This window comes from Arachis ipaensis, chromosome B02 (genome assembly GCF_000816755.2).
Source record: "Arachis ipaensis cultivar K30076 chromosome B02, Araip1.1, whole genome shotgun sequence".
NCBI classification, from domain to species: domain Eukaryota; kingdom Viridiplantae; phylum Streptophyta; class Magnoliopsida; order Fabales; family Fabaceae; genus Arachis; species Arachis ipaensis.
In genome coordinates, this window is record NC_029786.2 from 2,295,438 (window position 1) to 2,316,176 (window position 20,739).

General features: G+C 36.1%; 1 long non-coding RNA gene across 2 annotated transcripts; it reads left to right on the forward strand.

The window, feature by feature from the left end:
• LOC110267410 lies at positions 18,408 to 20,165 on the forward strand. 2 transcript variants are annotated; one of them, XR_002355005.1, is made up of 3 exons: positions 18,408 to 18,801; positions 19,216 to 19,543; positions 19,921 to 20,165. It is a non-coding gene; the product is annotated as an uncharacterized LOC110267410 (long non-coding RNA). The 2 variants fall into 2 exon arrangements; XR_002354994.1 differs by lacking the exon at positions 18,408 to 18,801 and having other exon boundaries at positions 18,812 to 19,543.

Consider the following 20,739-nt stretch of genomic DNA (forward strand, 5'->3'; position numbering starts at 1 on the left):
AGAGAAGGAGAAGGAGAATGAGAGAAAGAAACTCCACGTCACTATACACGTGTCGTATGTAGGGTTTTCCGTATGTATACGATGTATAAATACTGTGGGAAAATCCGTATACGGTGGTGAGGGAGGGAGTGTGGTGGTTGTTGAGCTGGCTTATCGCAAATAGCGCTGGCCATTTATTTATTCTCAATTAATCGTGGCTGTACACGTGGTGATTGCTTAAGGTGGCAGGGTCCATCCTAGCCTGCCATTCATGTGGGCTTACGTGGCCGTTGAATTTCAAAAATCAACTAAAAAAGGAAATTTTAAATTTCTTTTTGATAAGCTAGAAATTTTTAAATCAGTAGTTTTTTTTTTTTTAATTATGTTACTACAAAGAATTCCGCTTATACTACACCTGGTATATAATCGGTTACAAATCTAGATAAACAAGAATACTTGTGTTAGGCCTTCGTGAATCAATATAAAAATTTAGTCGAATTTTCATGACATGTATCAAATACATTATTGCGCTAAAATTAGGTTATTGTCTAAAAACAACGTATTGTATGACTTGTGCACAGTGTCAAATGAGTAAGGGTCGCTGTAGTGTCAGGTATAGTGTTAAATGAGCAAGGATTCACATATTTTCGTGAACGGACAATGGTAAATAAGCTAATTCACAAAGAAAAAGGTAAAGGTCGAAGCGACAGAAGGTTGAGATTTGGGACATGGAACATAGGCACTCTAACAGGAAAATCCACGGAGGTGGTGGATACCATGATAAGGAGGAAGATTAACATCATGTGCATACATGAAACAAAATGGATCGACGCGAAAGTTAGGGAGTTGGATACCTTCGGGTTCAAATTTTGGTATACAAAAAGGTGAAGAATAGGAATATAGTAGGTATTATCGTGGATAAGCAGTGGAAGAAGAACATTGTGGATGCCAAGAGGGTGGGTGATCGGAACATCTCTATCAAACTTGTGGTGGAAGGAAGTACTTTTCATGTGATTAGAACCTATGCACCGCAAGTGGGTTCGGACGAGCAATACAAGATAAGGTTTTGGGAGGATCTAGAGAATTTGGTCCAAGACATACATTCGGGAGATAAGATTTTCTAAGGAGGAGATTTAAATGGCCATGTTGGAAGAGAAGTGACTGGGTATGGAAGTATACACGGAGGCCATGGTTCTGGAGTGGTCAATATCGAGGGTAAAACTATTTTAGATTTTTCATCAACCTTTGACCTTCTCATCGCAAATACATATTTTAAAAAGAGATATAAACATCTTATAACCTATAGGAGTGGCATGACAAGCTCTCAAATTGACTTCTTCTTGTTGAGGAGAGTCGACAGAAAATTTTGCATTAATTGTAAAATTATTCCAGGAGATAGTTTAACAACACAACATAGGATGCTCGTCATGAATTTTTGCGTTGAGCAAAAGTTGAAAAAAAGACATCATACGAAAAACCAAGGACGAGGTGGTGGCGGATGAAATGTGAGGAATAAGGAAGTTTCTTAAGACGAGTAGATGTGGAGGGAGATGGTAGAAGTTATTAGAAGAACAACAAAAAAAAGTTTTGGTGAATCTAGAAGAATATGACCAAGAGACAAGGAGTCCTGGTAGAAGAATGCGAGTGTACAAGAAAATATAAAGGAAAAAAGGGAGTGCTTTAAAGAGTGGTATTTGTGCCACAATGCAGATAATTAAGAAAAATATGAGGCAGCTAAGAAAGAGACAAAGTGGCTGTAAGTGAAGTAAGAATAAGAGTATATGAGGATCTCTACCAATCCTTAGGTACGAAGGAAGGAGAAAAAAGTATATACAAAATCGCAAAGAGACGTGAAAGAAGAACGAGAGACTTGGATCAGGTTAAGTATATAAAGAATAAAGATGGAGAGATTTTGGCTCAAGATGAGAATATCAATGAAAGGTAGAAGAGCTACTTCTACGAGTTATTTAATGAACGACAGAAGACTCTTACGAGCCTTGGTCAGTTATGCATGATGGAGGAAGATAAAAACTTTGGCTACTATCGAAGGATTCGAAATCTCGAGGTAAAAGAGGCTCTAAAGCGGATGAAAAATGACATGGAAGTAGAACCCAATAATATTCCAATTGAAGTTTGGAAGGGCCTTGGAGAGAAAGGTATCAGTTGGTTAACTAAGCTTTTTAATGAGATTTTAACGTCAAAGAAGATGCTAGATAAGTGGAGAACGATTACCTTGGTACCGATCTACAAGAATAAGGGGGATATACAGAGTTGCAAAAATTATAGAAGGATCAAACTCATGAGTCATACCATGAAGTTATGGGAAAGGGTGATAGAACGGAGGCTGAGACAAGAGGCACAAGTAACAGAGAACCAATTTGATTTTATGTCAGGTATATACCACTGAAGCTACATACTTGTTAAGAAGGATGATGGAGAGGTATCATAGTAATAAAAGGGATCTACATATGGTGTTTATTGATTTGGAAAAAGCGTACGATAGGGTGCCAAGAGAGGACTTATGGAAGGTTTTGAAAATGAAGAGAGTAAGGATCACATATATTCACGCAATTAAAAACATATATGATGGAGCTACAACTAGTTTGAAAACTCAAGGTGGTGTGACAGAGAAATTTTTTATTGTTATAAGATTACACAGGGATCATCCTTAAATCCATATCTTTTCACATTAATGTTGAAAGTACTCACAGAGTATATCCAAGAGCCTGTCCATGGTACATGCTTTTTGTCAATGATATCGTCCTTATGGGAGAGTCAAGTGAAGACCTAAATAAGAAGTTGGATTTATGGAGAGAAGCTCTAGAAGTGTATGGTCTGCACATAAGTCGTAGTAAGACGGAATATATAGAATTTAAGCTCGGCTGCCAAAGGAAAAACCCTAATACAGAGGTAAATATTGGAGAAAATATCCTACGAAAAGTTAAAAGTTTTAAGTATCTTTAGTGTATCATACAGGATAATGGTGAGATTGAATACGATGTAAATCATAGGATCCAAGTAGGTTAGTCAAAATGGCGGAGTGCGTCTAATTTTATATGTGACAAAAAAAGTGCCTTTAAAACTTAAAGGTAAATTATATCGCACTGCTATCAAACCGGCTATGCTTTATGGTACAGAGTGTTAGGCGGCCAAATAGGAACACGAATATAAGTTAAGTGTGGCAGAGATGAAGATGTTGAGATGGATGAGTGGTCATACGCGATTGGATAGAATAAGGAACGAAGATATAAGAGAGAGTTGGAGTAGCACCTACTGTGAAAAAGATGGTAGAATCGCGTCTTATGTGGTTTGGACATGTGAGAAGAAGACCGACAAAGCACCCAGTGAGAAGTGCGGATGAGATGGAAGAAGGACATGGGGTGAAAGATAGAGGAAGACCTAGGAAGACCATCCATGAGGTGGTCAAACAAAATTTGCATGTAATGGTCTCTCTGTAGACATGATACATGATAGAGCTTAATAACATTGTTTGATCCATGTAGCCGATCCCACCTAATGAGACAAGACTTTGTTGTTGTTGTTATTATGTTACTACCAAAGATAAATAATGCAACATATTTAAATGAAATAAATTGAAGATTTTTTCTTTCAATGATGCATAGGATAAATTTTAGATCCAGATTGTTCGATCAGGTCAAAATTTATCCAACAATAAATTTTGTTATCTTAGAGCATCTCCAATACTTAGTTTTAATTTTATTTTATTTTGGATCTCATACAATATCACATAAATATNAAACTCAATATGAAATTTATTACTCTAATGCTTAGTATCATTTCAATTTAATAAGATTACATAACAAAGTTTTAATGTTCATTTAATGAATATATAAATAGCAGCATTTTATTAGTTTTTTTTAAATGATACGGTATCTCCTTACTAATATTAGTATCATTTCAAAGATTATATCCAATACAAAATTTAATTTTAAATCAGTAAACAGATATTATAAAAATTCAATTACTGTAAAAGTCGAAACTGATTCCCAGAAAATATCCCATTAGAATTACTCTTACGACTATTTTTAAAAGGCTACTATTTTTTAGAAGTATCAATAGTCACTTATTTTCAGGTTACTAATTTTCTTCAATTTTTTTATGTTAAACAATCATTAGCTCTTACACATAGTCTTATAACTTTGAGAGACCTGTATTTTTAATAAACAGATATTCAACTTTGGTAACTGCTATCCCTTTATAAGAAACATTCATTCTCTTGAAATAACATGACTATTTTAATCACTTCCATAAGAAGAATTGTATTACGCTCCTAAGTATTTCCTTCCCTACATATATCAATCACTTCATCATTGTCGATTTTAGGTACATGTATTTTTTGTTGAAGGTCATTTTTTGAAAATCAAACAAGCTCAACACACTCGGTGGAGCATACAACAAACTATAGATACGAAGCAACTCCTATGTTATCTCTGGCATAACCATCAACAACATGAGTTAGTTTCACACCATTCCTTAGATCTACAAAACGATCTTGCAATGCATTCCACCACGACCGCTGTCTTATTCTGGAAAATGAATTCATTTCTACACAACTAGATATTCCATATAACTGAGAAGAACCCCACAAACCATGTTTTATGCTCATCTTTTCTCATAGGCATCATCCTCCAGCTCTCAAAATGTTCTCTTATGGACCCCGGGATGCACCAGGCCCGACCCACTTGAGCGATCCATGCGCACCATACCTGCCAAACAAACTCGCACGTAACAAAAAAATGTTGAACAGATTCAACTTCCTTGTTGCACATCGCACAGAGATTATCATTCTGAGCAATGATGCCGAATCTACTCAATCAATCCTTTGTATTAACTCAACCTACTAGCACAAACCAATTAAACAGCCCAATTACGAATCATTTGTTATTTGAAACCAAGAAAAGTCTTGAAAAGGAGTCTTTCAACTTTCTCGACTGTAGTCATGTATCGTCCCAAAATCTGGTTGATCTACCATCACCTACTTCTATAGCAAGTCCATCAATAATCTTCTGCCTAACAATTTGCTCTTTTATTTGCAGGTTGCATATATCTTTCCACGGACCCCCTTTTGTTGGTAGAGCTTGAGTAGACAATAACTGGCTGGGGTTCAGATTAGTGCACGAGCATACAATCTTCTTCTAAAGTGGACAATCTTTCTTAGAAAATCTCCACCGACGGTGTTACGAACCATTGCATCTCCTACACCTAGCCCTCCTAGTTTCTTCGGTACCTGTATCAACTCCCACTTTACAAGAGGCAACCCCGGTCTTCCATCATTCTTTCCCCAAAAGAACCTCTACTGTAGCAAAATTAATTTTTTTGCCACTGCAGCTGGCATTTTATACAAGCTGAGATAATAAATAGGTAGTCTATTGATAACTGACTTGATGAGAACCAGCTTCCCTGCTTTACTAAGAACTTTTGCTTTTCACAAACTAAGTTTCTCCTCCACCTTATCTATTATTGCCTTCCATGTTTTTACCAGTCTTGGGTTTGCTCCAAGATTAATACTCAAATACTTCACCGAGAGAGTTACCGCCCAGCACCCTAGTAGTCCACATATCCAATCCACCCACTTTTGACTGCAATTTATGCTCAATCTGGACATCACTTCAAAACACTGCAATAGTCTCTTGTAATTTCTCACTGTCTCCTCCTCTGGTGGACAGAACAATATAGTGTCATCAGCAAATTGCAGGTGTGATAACTCTATATTATCCCTACCGACTAAAAGAGGCGATATTCTCCTATTTTTGACTGCCTCCCCAATCATTCTATTCAACACATCTACAACAAGAACGAACAGAAACGGTGATAAGGGATCGCCTTGCCGCAGTCCCCTTTCCATCTTGAACGGTTTCGTTGGTGACCCATTAACCATTATAGAGATAGATGCTGACCTGATACACTCTGTAACCCATGCCCTCCATCTTCTACCGAATCCCATCTTTTCTAGTACAATATTAATAAAGTTCCACTTGACTCTGTCATAGGCTTTTTGGAAGTCCAATTTGATGATTGCTGACGCCCTTCTTTTCAGTTTTAGCCAATGTACAGTTTCACATGCTATTAACCCTCTACCATGTATTCTCCTACCCTTGACAAAAGCACTCTGTGATTCCCCTACTAAGCCTGGCATTACGCTTCTCATTCTCCTTGTCAACACTTTTGATATCACCTTATAAATGCATCCAACCATACTAATTGGTTTAAGAACCTTTATCTCCTTTGCACCCATAAATTTTGGTGCCAGCGCGACCCAAGTAACATTGGAGTCTGCTGGTAGCCTCACCGTCTCAAAGAAAGTCATCACAACTTTAGTAAATTTCACTCTAATCTCCTCCCAACAGTTTTTTATAAAGTTTAAATTATATCCATCACTACCCGGTGCCTTAGATGATTTGCAATCCCAAACTGCCTCCTTCACTTCCTCCTCCGACGGTAACATCTCTAACGCTTGAGCTTCCTCCATCCATAACCGATTGACTAGACCTTCTCGAAAGGTAATATTTGGTGAAGCTTTCTGTTGAAAAAGTTTCCTATAGAAATCTCTAATGGCGACCTTGATTCTTGCATGATTCCTTACCAACCTCCCGTTGATCACTAAAGACTCAATCCGATTATTTCTTCTTTTTGCTGATACAATGTTGTGGAAATATCTTGTGTTTTTGTCCATCTTCTTGGCATGTCGAGACCTGGACATTCATTTCTAGTGTATATCTTGTCTCGTATACCATAGCTCACAACATCTCACTAGCGCCTTTCTTCTTGCTTCTACTGTACTAACATAAGCCCCGTTACTGACCATGTCGTCGAATTTCTGGATCTCATCCTCAAACATTTTTATCTTTACAGGTATATTCCCAAAGTGCTGCTTATGCCATCTACTCAGCAGTTTCGATAACGCCTTCAGCTTATCCAGAAATTGTGCATCTCCCAATCCCCTCCATTCTTCCTTCACCATCCTTAGGAAGCCTTCATGTGTGAACCACGAATCTAGGCTACGAAACGGTCTTGTATACTGAACCCTTCTTCTATCTTCCACTATCAAGGGGCAATGATTTGATAATCCTCTCGGTCCTCCTCTAAGTCGAGTATCCGGGTACACAACCAGCCATTCCAAACTCACTAGGCCTCTATCAATATGCCTACAAGACTGACCTGTAAACCAGGTATACTTGCGATCGTTAAGCGTCAAGTCCACCAACTCCATATCATTTACCCATGCTCTGAATTCTTCAGCAGTTGCTGATAAACTCGTCGCCCCTTTCCTCTCTTCTATATGCACAATTTCATTGAAATCTCCCAGGTAACAAAATGAAATTTGGCACAGCCTTGTAACATAACTTAATTCCTCCCATAGTAAGAGTTTTTCATCTCTCACATGCAGTCCACATACCAGACAAACAGCACAGTGAAAATTATCTTTGGTCATCACTCCTTCTACACATAACCACCTATCTCCTTTATAGCAATTTATTAATTTAAAAACAGATTCATCCTATATTAACAATAAACCTCCCGATGCTCCAATCGAATTAACGCACTCCCAGCTAGCTCTACCATGACCCCAAATACTTGCTACATCAAATTTATTCACCTTCTCTTTTTTTTGTTTCTATCAAACCCAACATATCTACTCTAAAATTATTTTTGAAGCTTTTTATCGTATTCAATTTTGCGACTCCTCCCAAACCTCTAACATTCCAAGAGGTTAAAATCATTTATAAAATTTATTACACACATGCATACGAATTTTTGGCCGACTTCTTCTGATTTTCTCCTTTTGCTTCGATTGTCTCCGTTTCCTGGCTAATTCTTAATTTTGCTCTTGGAGAATTGCCATAAAGTCCTCTTCATCACTGCACGGAATTGCACCTAATTCAACCGCCAATTCCAAACCTCTTTATTCTCCGCCATTTCTTCTTCCCGACTCCAAATTTGGTTGCCTCGGTGTAGCGCCGAATCTTCGTTCATATTCAACCCTGTATCAGTCTCATCTACTGCTTGGTTTTCATTTCCTATTCCTTCCCCAGTCCCATATGCTTCTTCCACCCCTGTCGCCACTGGCCTACCCGCTGCGCCCCTGGTTCCGATCCCTCAAGATACTCTTCAATCAGTCCTCTTCCATCCCTCTCATTCCTCATCATATTCTTTCTCAAACGTTGAATATCGTGGATCTGCTGTTGTGTTGTAGCCTTCGCCGGAACCTATTTATCCTCACCATTGTCACGTCCAAAGCTCCAATCTGCTAGGTACATATCCCGAACATCATCGCCGGCCTTCTGCCTGCCGTTTGCCGCTCCTCCCCCGACTCCTTGAGCTGCACAGCGGCGTCCTTGCGTGGTCGTAGTCTCTCGCGAAGATGCCTCGTCCTCTCTCCTCCACAGCCATCGCAACCTAGCAAGTAGACAAGCTACGTTCGCTACTTCTTTCTCCAACCGAGCTAGGGGCTCCTCAACCCGCGTTTCTTCATTCAACAGTGTCGGGTTGTCAGTTGCTCCAAAGCTACCCCTTTGGACAGCCCAAAACCTTCCTCCCTCAATTGGTCCCTCTTTATTTTGCCCTTTCCTTCCTTGATTTTTAAGACATTGGGCCTGCTTGCAATAAGCCCAATTCTCTCCATTCCAAAAACGGTTGAATCCTCATGTTGAATTACTTCATAATTGCATGATAGCGTGTAATCCGAATCAATCTCCTGATTATTTACAGCTGGACCCATCGAGATTTCCTTCCCCTTTGTTTGCGCATAATAACGGCTCTCATAATGATGATTTGAAAATTGAATATTCCACTCATTTAATTCAGATGGCAAAATCCCTATTTTGTCCCCTGTCTTGTTCATCAATCGATTGTTTCTTCTCCATCATTCCCGCCGCCGGATCCCTTCTTGCCACCCTTGACTCAGTGCCACCACTGGCTGCCTCCCTTATATCAACCTACTGCATACCTTCCATGGCCTCTAGAAAACATTCTTCCCAATACACCTCTTTACCCACCTCTTTCACAAGAACATCGAATCCGTTCGCACCAATGGTGACATGAATCTACTCGTTGATCATATCGAGCATACATGTATCTATCAGGACGCGATCCACACTAAACAAGTTACACGTTTCCGTTACCGCCTCACTCCATTGATCTCCTAATCTTGTGAAAGTCTCCGTTGACCAGGCATGCAAAGGTACTCCATAACATTCCAACCATATTCTTCTAGTCTCGCTCCTCTCAGTCTTATCCCATCTCCATACCATATAGAACAATTTTAATAGATCTTTCATTTTGAATGTGTATGTTTCCTCCGTATTAGCTAACATGTCAAACGTTAGCATTGCTTTGTATGCCCCCAACTTCCTTATATGCGTTACGCACGGCCATTCATTATGAACCTTTTAACGTAGTGCCTGATAATTGATCATCTTCTTTGTGCCTCCTACAATACTCCTTTGTAACCATGTAACACTTCGTGTCCTTGTCTTGTCGGCTCCTGCACTCTTGTCGGCTCTTACTCTTCCTTCTACATATTATACATTGATTGTACCTTTCGACATTATCTTGGGTCCTAACTCATCTTCCATGGACGAACCTTCTGGATGAACACTTAAGTTTTTGAAGCATTAGATTCTTACCAACATTTGCCTTAACTCAAGCTAACATTCATGCTTCCAAATACTTTAATTTTTAATAAATTTTTATTATTTTACATATTTTTTAGACGAATTATTTCTTTCACAAAAAGGACTAATTTGTTTTATAATGACTTTTCAAAATATAATGATCATCATATAATAAAGTTTGTTAAAAATTTATTTGTCCAACACATATTATAAATTTTACTGAAAGCGGTAGAGGGATCAATTCATCTGAGTAGATCTCTTAAGTCTTTTCGAGTAATAAAAATTATTAAAGACCAAAATATTCTATTTGTAATTCGTTGAAAGCATATTTAGCTATTTACTTATTTAATTGAATAAAATTACTATGGGCATACAAAAATTAGTCAATCATAAATATAAAATATACAACTGAAGTATGTGAATATTGAATAATTGTCAATTTAATTATATTTTTCAAGTTGGACGAGTGTTTATTTTTTCAACTATGTCAGGTGTACACTAAAATTAGTCACTAGCGTAGAGTACATAATAAAATATAAAATATACATTAAAAATAAGTTAAATTATACATATATTTATACACAAATATATAATGACTAATTTTAATAACTGATTTTAACGTATAAATACATATATTTTATTTCTGTATTTGTCAGTTCATTTGATCACCCACATATATGTAATATAGCAAGCTTTATGTCTAGATATTCAATCCTAAACTTTATGTGCAGATCGGAGCCATGGATGCAGAGTATAGATTATGGTTCTGAAAATCGAATCGAACCGGCCGATTGAATCGGTTCAACCAGAAATCGACAATAAAAACGGTCTAATTCGTTGTTAATAACCGCTGATAAAAAAACTGTTTGAAAACTGCTGAACTGGTCAGGAATCGGTCGGTTGGATCGGATCGGTAACCGGCCGCTGATGGCTTTGGTTACTGAATGTTTGGTTCTTCTTTTTCCTTTTAATTTCTGAAATTTTTGCTCAAATATTATTGCTAATGTTCTTCTTCACATATTTGATAGCTAATTTTTAGTATGTAGATAATTTTTTTTACTCAAATCCTGGTGGATTAAATTTTTATAAACGTTGTTGGTGGATTACGTACAACCAATAAATAGTTATTTATTAGTGAGTCATTTGATAATTAAAAAACATGAGTTCTACTAGGGTTTCAACCGAGAAAAAAGATTTGGTTGAACGCAGTACCAAAAAAGTCAAAACATGTGACGATGTTGATTTAAATCAACCTATCCAAGTTATGGACACCGCAAATTAGGGTAATGTCTCCCTTACTACGGCTACCAAGTTATCCTATAAGGACTCTCTTTTTACTATCACTAGCCCAAAGCTTAATGGTGAGCCAAATGTTGATGATGATATGGCGAAAGATACCTCATATCCAAAGGACCGTTGGTACAAGGAGAATGACGCCAAAAAGGTTGACAATAAACAATTCAACCCCTGTCCCGTGATTTTAGTCTCAAAAGAGGAGTTCGAGGATTAGTGCAATCCAAGGAGAAAACGTCCTTATTGTGAAACTACTAGGAAAATGTGTTAGTTTGGCCTATATGGAACAATGTCTTAAGAAAAATTGGGTAAGAAAAGGGTCGATAAATATTTTTGACATGGATTGCGATTATTTTCTTGTTCACTTTTCATATGCGAAAGGTTACTCATACGCACTCATAGAAGGGACTTAGATGGTGTATGTGCATTATATCATAGTCCAAAGGTGGAGGTTGTTCTTCCTTACCTCTAAGAATATGGGGCGTAAGATTGCGACATGGGTGCACATACCTAATCTTCCTATCAAACTATACCATCAACGCTTTTTGTGAAGGGTTGGGTCAGCTATTGGCCATATGCTTAAGTTTGATTGCACTACATCCATTCATTCAAAAGGAATATTTGCACAGATTTGTGTGGAGATCAATTTTGCAGCAAACCTGGAGCCACGTATCTCGGTTATGGGGAGTGAGTAGAACATTGTGTATGGGGTCTCAATTAGATCTGTTTCTCGTGTGAAAAATATGGACACAAAGCAGAATCTTGTTATGAGAATAAAGATGATTAATCCTAGAGAATGCAGAGTCCAGGTGCCTGCAAAGATAGCAATTTCGAGAAGGCCAATGGACGATGAAGGAAGGTGACCAGAATAGAAAGAATCATGAATCAAATCTGTCACGGATACGTGCAACGATAATGCTCCTCCAAATTTCGGGCCTTGGATTTTGGTTTAAAATCCTATTAGAAAAAAGAAATATATTGACCTACCTATAAAAAATAAATCCAATTAACGCAAGGATCTGATTCCAAATAAGAAAAAGGAGAAAAATCTTGGTGACCAATACCTGGATGGGGTTCACGTTACAATGTTTTGCAAGAAAAAATTCGTAAGATACAAAAGTTACATTCCTGGAGGAGATCTAAGATCAGTTGGCGAAAAATAGGTCTGAAGGAGATGGACTTACAATAGTCCCAATCCAAATTGAGTCTAAAAAAGTTGCAACCAATCAAAAAAAGATTATGCAGCCCAGAACTCCAAAAATAATCAGGCTCTTAAAAAAGGCCCAAATAACAAAAGAGTATCAACAAAAAATCTATCATAAATACGTGCACTGATAATGCTCCTCCAAATTTTAGATCTTGGACTTCGGTTAAAAAACCTATTAAAAGAAAGAAAGATATTCACCTACCAATTAAAAAGAACTCCAATTAAGGCAAGAATTTGACTACAAATAAGAAAAGGGAGTCTTGGTGATCAATATGTGAATGGAGTTCACATTACAATATTTTGCAAGAAGAAGATTTGTAAGATACAAAAGTTACATACATGGAGGAGATTCGAGATCAGTTGACGAAAAATAGGCCTGAAGGAGATGGACTTAGAATAGTCCCAGCCTAAATCAAGTCTGAAAAAGTTGCAACAAAAACCCCAGAGTCCAAAAAATAATCGGACTCCTAAGAAAAGGCCCAAATACAAAAGGAGTATCAACAAAAAATCTATGACAGATACGCACAATGATAATACTCTTTCAAATTTTGGGCCTTAAAACCTATTAGAAGAAAGAAAGATATTCACGTACCTATTAAAAAGAATTCCAATTAAGGCAAGGATCTGATTACAAATAAGAAAAGGGAGAGAAATCTTGGTTATCAATATGTGGATGGAGTTCATGTTACAATGTTTTGCATATGAAGATTCGTAAGGTATGGAAGTTATGTGCATGGAGGGAATTCAAGATCAGTTGGCGAAGAATAAGCTTAAAGAAGATTGGCTTACAATAGTCCTAGTCCAAACCAAGTCTGAAAAAGTTGCAACAAATAAAAAAATCATGAAGTCCAGAGCCCCAAAAATAATCAAGCTCCTAAGAAAGGCCCAAACGACAAAATAGTATCAACAAAAAATCTATCACAGATACACGCAATGATAATGCTCCTCCAAATTTCGAGTCTTGGATTTTGGTTAAAAAACTATTAGAAGAAAGAAATATATTCACCTACCTATTAAAAAGAACTTCAAGTAAGGCAAGGATCCGATTACAAATAAAAAAAAGGGAGAAAAATCTTAGTGATCAATATGTGGATGGAGTTCATGTTACAATATTTTGCAAGAGGAAGATTCGTAACATATAAAAATTATATGCACGGAGGAGATTCGGAATCAGTTTGCAAAAAATAGACCTGAAGGGGATGGGCTTACAATAATCCCAACCCAAATCGAGTCTGAAAAAGTTGCAACCAATCAAAGAAATATCATGAAGCCCAAAGCCCCAAAAATAATCAGGCTCCTAAGAAAGTCCCAAATGCTAAATGAGTATCAACAAAAAAATCTATCACATATATGCGCAATAATAATGCTCTTCCAAATTTCGGGCTTTGGATTTTGGTTAAAAAACCTATTAGAAGAAAAAAAGATATTCACCTACCTTTTAAAAAGAACTCCAATTAAGGCAATGATTCGATTACAAATAAGAAAAGAGAGAGAAATCTTGGTGATCAATATGTGGATGGAGTTCACGTTACAATATTTTGCATAAGATTCATAAGATACGAAAGTTATGTGCATGGAGGATATTCGAGATCAATTGGCGAAGAATAGGCCTAAAAGAGATAGACATACAATAGTCCCAACCCAAACCGAGTCTAAAAAGTCGCAACCAATCAAAAAAAGATCATGAAGCCTAGAGCCCCCCAAAATAATCACGTTCCTAAGAAAGGTTTAAATGCCAAAACAGTATCAACAAAAAATCTATGACGAATACGCGAAACGATAATGCTCTTCCAAATTTTTAGCCTTGGATTTTGATTAAAAAATCTATTATAAAAACGAAAGATATTCACCTACCTATTAAAAAGAACTCTAATGAAGCCAAAAATCTAATACAAATATGGAAAGAGAGAAAAATTTTAGTGATCAATATATGGATGGAGTTCACGTTACAATATTTTGCATAAAGAAGATTTGTAAGATATGGAATTTACGTGCATGGAGGAGATTCGAGATTAGTTGGCGAAGAATAGGCCTAAAAGAGATAGGCTTACAATAGTCTCACCCAAACCGAGACTGAAAAAATTGCAATCAATAAAAAAAGCATGAAGTCAAGATCCCAAAAATAACCAGGCTCCTAAGAAAGGTCCAGATACTAAAGGTAGATTAACAAAAAATCTATCACGGCTACGCACAATGGTAATGCTCCTCCAAATTTTGGGTCTTGAATTTTGGTTAAAAAACTTATTAGAAGAAAGAAAGATATTCACCTATTTATTAAAAAAAATTCATATTAAGGCAAATATCTGATTCCAAATAAGAAAAGGGAGAAAAATCTTGGTGATTAATATGTGGATGGGGTTCACGTTACAATATTTTGCGTGAGAAAGATTCATAAGATATGAAAGTTATGTACATAGAGGAGATTCGGGATCAGTTGGCCAAGAATTGGCCTAAAGAAGATGGGCTTACAATAGTTCCAGTCCAAACCGAGTCTGAAAAAGTTGCAATCAATCAAATAAAGATCACGAAATCTAGAGCCTTCAAAATAATCATATTCCTAAAATAGGCCCAAATGCCAAAGGTGGATCAACAAAAATTTAGAAACCTATTGTACCTAAGGTAAAGAGTAATGGAAAATAAGTGGCAAGATCCATTGTGACTCTCGTACCCTCTCTATCCCCTTAAAAGCAAAATGTAGAAATTTTGAGGTGGAAGCCATGGAGATAGTTATGCTCGACATGAGAAAATTATAGAAGGAACAAGGAGATGCATTCTTAGTAAAAAAAAAAAGACTCAAGTCGGTTCTTGAAAAATCATGTAGTAAGAAATGATTTCTTCAATCCAACTTTCATACCGTCGACATCGCATGGTGGAACAGGGAGGGAGCCAGTGTCGAATGCAATTCTGGGGAGGCCCCCAGATGTGATTATGACCAATGCGATAGCTTATGAAAGTGATAGCAGGGTTCTGTTTGGTGACCAGTTAGGTCCGAAATAGAGGGCAAATGCCCAACTCGAAATCTCAGGTTTTTTGTAACTTAACCTCTCCTTTTAGTTTACTCATGAATATTGTTAGTTAGAATTGTAGAAGAAGTGGTAGTAAGATTTTTTTTTCTCTATTATTAATGATTTGAGGCAAGAGTTTGGTAACAATTTATCCTTCTTGTAGAAACCCATATTAGTGGTCTAGGAAAAAGGAAGTCTGGAATAAATTAGGGATAGATGGCAGTTTTGTAGAAGAAGGTATTGGTCATTCTGGTGGTATCAAGGTCTTGTGGAATTTCGGAATTTAAAAGGTTGACGTCCTAGGAGATGATAGGTAATTTGTTCATATGCTTGTGTTGAGCAACAATAATTTTTCTTGGATGATTGTTGAACACTATCTTATAGTTCAACATTAGAGAACTTTCTTCCTTTATTCTGCTAATGAGGTCAAGAAGTTTACGGTACGAATTCGTATCCCGAACCTCCCAATTGAGCTCTATAACCAACGTCTTTTTATGGAGAGTTAGATATGCCTTAGTCTATATGCTCAAAATTGACCGTACCACCGCTATCCATTCTAAAAAAAAAATTTCTGCATTTGTGTCGAGATTGATCTTGGCAAAAACCTTGTTCCTCATATCTCAGTTCTTGGTTATGAGCTGAATATCGAGTATGAAAGGGTCCATCAAACTTGTTTTACTTGCGAGAGGTATGAGAATAGATTAAATTCTTGCCTCAAGGGTGCGGTGGATGTCGCCATTAACCATGGAGAAGCCATGAACAACAAAGCTAACAACCTGGAGACTAATCAAAAAATCGCTACCAATGAGAACCAATCGAAAAAGTTTTCTGAAACGAAAAATCTGAAAAAATCTCGTTATGATCAGGCTCTCCCCTAATTTTGTGTCATGGATGATGGTGAAATAAAAAATAAATACGTATCTCAATCGAATCTTTCTCAAAATAATGGTATGTCAACTAATGATCCAGATGTGGATGGAGGTTCTCGATTTAATATATTGAATAATGAAGATATACATACTATTAACAAAAACGTTGCGCATGAAGCTTACGAAATTGACAACACCATGCAAGTTGGGCCAAAGATGGAAAGGCCCAACCATAATCTATCAATCCCCAACAAACAAACAAAAATTGTCAAGCAATAAGTTGCCAAAAATCAACAAAGTAGCAAAAAAAGCCAACCCTGCAAAATTGGACCAGCCAGAAACAATAAGTATATATAATGAACCCAAAGTCAAGTATGTTGCTTCCCAATAAAAGAATTAGAAAGAATCTTCCAAAGAAATTGTTCTTGTTGCCCCTAAGAACAGAAACTCAGATAGAGAGATTGTGAAAAAGATGATTATGGAAGGTATGCGTCAATTTCGACACGAGCAGTGAAAAGCTTATGAGGTTTCAAAAAGAGAAAACCCCTTTCTTGAAAGGCATGCGGTTCTATACAATTTTCATATTCTGACCAACACTTTACCTTCTAATTTTGCGGAGAAATATGTAGGTCAAGCTTCTGATAGCAATTCAAAAATCTCTAGAAAACTTCTGATACTCAAATGGTTGATGCTGAGGATCCCGCCAATAGAGGAGATAATTCCTCTCGAAACCTTTTTGATTCTTTCCATGGAGCTTCCACCCAGGTAATTCCCTTCTCTTATTAGATATATGTAGAAAGTACATAATGTGAGAAACTGGTAGTTTACTCATAACCTAACCTTTCTGAATCTCAAATTTTTCATAACTTAACCTCTCTTTTTAGTTTACTCATGAATATTGTTAGTTGGAATTGTCAAGAAATTGGTAATAACATTTTTCCTATATTATTAAAGATTTGAAGCAAGAGTTTGATAACATTTTTTATCCTTCTTGTTGAAACCTATATTAGCGGTGCTAGGAAAAAAGAAGTCAGAGATAGATTGGATATAGATGACAATTTTGTGAAAGACGTTGTTGGTCATTTTGGTGGTATCAGGGTCTTATGGGATTTTGGAATTTGAAAGGTTAACGTCTTAGGAGATGATAGGTAATTTGTTCATATGCTTATGTCGAGCAACAACAATTTTTTTTGTATGATTGTTGAACACTATCTTATAGTTCAACGTTAAAGACCTTTCTTCCTCTATTCTGCTAATGAGGTCAAGAAGATTGCGACATGAATTCGTATTCCGAACCTCCCCATTGAGCTCTACAACTAATGTTTTTTTTATGGAGAGTTAGATCTGCCTTAGTCTATATGCTTAAAATTGATTGTACCACCTCTATCCACTTCTGAGAAAAAATTTTCTGCATCTGTGTCGAGATTGATCTCGATAAAAAAAATTTACTCGTATCTCAGTTCTTGGTTGTGAGCTGAATATCGAGTATGAAAGGCTCTATTAAACTTGTTTTACTTGCAGAAGGTATTGAATAGATTGGATTCTTGTCTCGAGGGTGCGATAGATGCGTCATGAACCAGGGAGAAGCCATGAAGGACAAAGCTAACAACCTGGAGACTAATCGAGAAACCGCTACCAATGAGAACCAATTAAAAAAGTTTTCTGAAACGGAAAATCCGAAAAAATATCGCAATGTTCAAGCTCCCCTCCCCCTTCCTGGATTTTGTGTCATGGATGACGGTGAAAAGATACCAAAAAAGGAAGAAAAGAGAAAATTCTCATGGAACAGGAAATAAATATGTATCTCAATCGAATCTTTTTTTCAAAATAATGGTATGTCAATTAATGATCCCAATGTGGATGGAGGTTCTCAATTTAAAGCATTGAATGATAAAGATACGCATACTGTTAATGAAGAAGTTGTGCATAAATCTCACAAAATTGACAACACTATGTAAGTTGGACCGAAAAGTGAAAAAGCCCACCAGAATCTACAAATTTCCAACAAACAAGAAAAAAAGTCCTCAAGCAAAGAGCTGCCAAAAATCAACAAAGCAGTAAAAAAAGCTAATCTCTAAAATTGGGCTAGTCAGAAATTAAAAGTATAACAAATTCAAAGACAGACATATTGCTTCCCAACAAAAGAATAAAAAATAATTTTCTAAAGAAATTGTTCTTACTGCCCTTAAGAACAGAAACTCAGATAGAAAGGAGATGGAAAAGATTATTATGGAGGGTATGCATCATTTTCGACAAAAGTAGTGGAAAGCTTACGAGGTTTCGAAATGAGCAAATGCCTTTTTTAAAAGACATGCAGTTCCATAAAATTTTTAGATTTAGACTAACACTTCGTCTTCTAATTTAGGGGAAAAAGACGTAAGTTAATTTTATGAGAATAATTAAAAAAATTTTAAAAAATTTCTAATATTCAAATTGTTATTGTTGAGGATTCCATAAATAGAAGAAGTAATTCCTCTTGAAATTTTTTTAATTCTTTTATGAGACTTCTACTTAAATAATTTCTTTCTCTTATTAGATATATAAATAAATAAATATCTCATTAGATGGACCTAAATTTTAATGGTATGGAATATGGATGTCATAACTAAGTGTTAAGAGCACCGACCCAGCAACGTTCTTCCCAGCAGCGCCGAGTCGCCGACCGCCGAAGCCTTCTTCCCACCGAGCCACCTATCACAGCACCAGCTAGCGGCGTTTTAACTTAACCCACAACACAGGACAGTACAGGACCGACCACCGAGCCACCCAGCCGCCAATTTAACTGAGATATGGAGCCCGAGCCTCCGAGTCAGGTATGTATTTAAGTAATTTGACTAATTTCTGTTCAATAAATCAATAATCATTGATGGATTGCTGCTGGTTGTTGTTAACTTGTTAATCAATAAATCAATAATTTCAGTTTCATTGTTCTATATATTTGTTGTTTGATTGTTGATTGTTGTTCATTGCTGATTGTTGTTATTTTTTGAAATTGCTAGTAATTACTATTGCTGTTCATTGTTCATGGTTGATTGTTATTCATTGTTCATTATTGATTGCTGGTTGTTGTTTATTGTTCATTACTGATTTTTTAATTATTTGTTCATTACTGATTGTTTGAAATTGTTAGTAATTAGGTTGATGATGGTAGCTATTTTGTAAAATAGGTCAATGTTGTTCTTTTTCCCCCTTATAATATTTGAAAAAAAAACTGCTTTCTGTTTCAGGTTGGGGAGATTATTAGCAAATTTGAGAAGAACAAATTTTACTTGAAAAGTAACTTCTTTTGTTTTTGTTACTACTTAACATACGTGCTAACAATTTAGCTTAGAAACTCCACAAATTTCTAGTAATTACAAAGCCTTTCTTTAATGGATTGGTCTAATACATTATCTCTGGTTCTATTGTTGCCACGGTCTGGGAGGGTAAAGGTGTTGTTGCAACTGGCCGAAAGTAGATTGGAGCAACAAACCCTTTGGCATCTGAGCTTGGAACTATTCATGGTGGTCTTGCATCGAATGTGCTTTCCATAGATCTTGCCATTCATGATTCATGGTAACTATTTACTTAAACTCATCTCAATCTAACAGCATAGTTTCGAATGTGCTTTCCATAGATCTTGATCGTAGGTCTGTTAAGTAAATTTTAGGTTGACAAGTAAAATGGTTAATGTTATAATCTTGTTTTCAAAATAATTGTTCAAATTAATCATAAAATCAAGTGCACTTTAAATAAAGGTTGTAGTGGTCTATGTGTGTAGATCCTTTCTGATTGGAGTATTGAACATGTTAGTGGTAGAATTTTAACATTGTTTGATAAGGTAGTCCCTAAAATGGGTCCTAAGAGATGATGGTGAAGATTCACCTGTGACATGATCAAGTGCTTTTTTCAATTATTATTGTTTTTATTATGTAACCGTCTTTTTATTTCAGGTAGGTTTTCTTAAAGAAGTTTCATTGTTTTGTTGGAGAGGACACCAAGACGTGACTATCTGTTGCTGAAAATTTGTTTTTATTTTTGTTGTGTTGACTATTGAACCTTTAAACTTCTTTAATTGTCGTATTTTAATTTTTTTTGTCGTTGAATTTCATTGAATCAAGACTTTTGTTAGTTATGGTGTACTTGTATTCTATAATTTCAATGTTATCACTTTGTGAAATAGTATGTGGTTATTGTTTGAATTGATTGTAAAACCGAACAAATCGAACCAAATCAAACCGATTTCAATTGGTTTGGATTGGTTCGAATGGTTTCAATAAAAAACCGAACCAAACCGAACCGCTGTTTAATTAATCGATTGGATCGGATGACTTTTCTCTAAAAATTCGAACCAAACCGCACTGCGAACACCCCTAGTATGAATGTCCTAACTAAGTGTTAAGAGCATCTGATTGTTTTTTTTTTGTTGTTTTTGTCTTCTTTCTTATTTTTTTCTGTGTCATTTGACTTTCGTTTTTTTTTTTTAAAAAGTTATTTATTTATTTAAATACAATAAAGACTACGTTGATATTTAAGTAGATATTATAAATTGTCAATGAATTATAGGTCAAATGGCATAGTCTCTTCATACTCAATTAAAAGGTTGCGAGTTCGAATCTCCTATCTTTGGCAAAAAAAAAAAGTAGATATTATAAATTGATAAATTAATTATCTATATCTAAATTTTAGTCAAATATCTTTATGGAACACAACACATTTTTAAATTCAATTTAAAGAGATGACTATAATTAGGTAGTTATCTGTTTATAGAT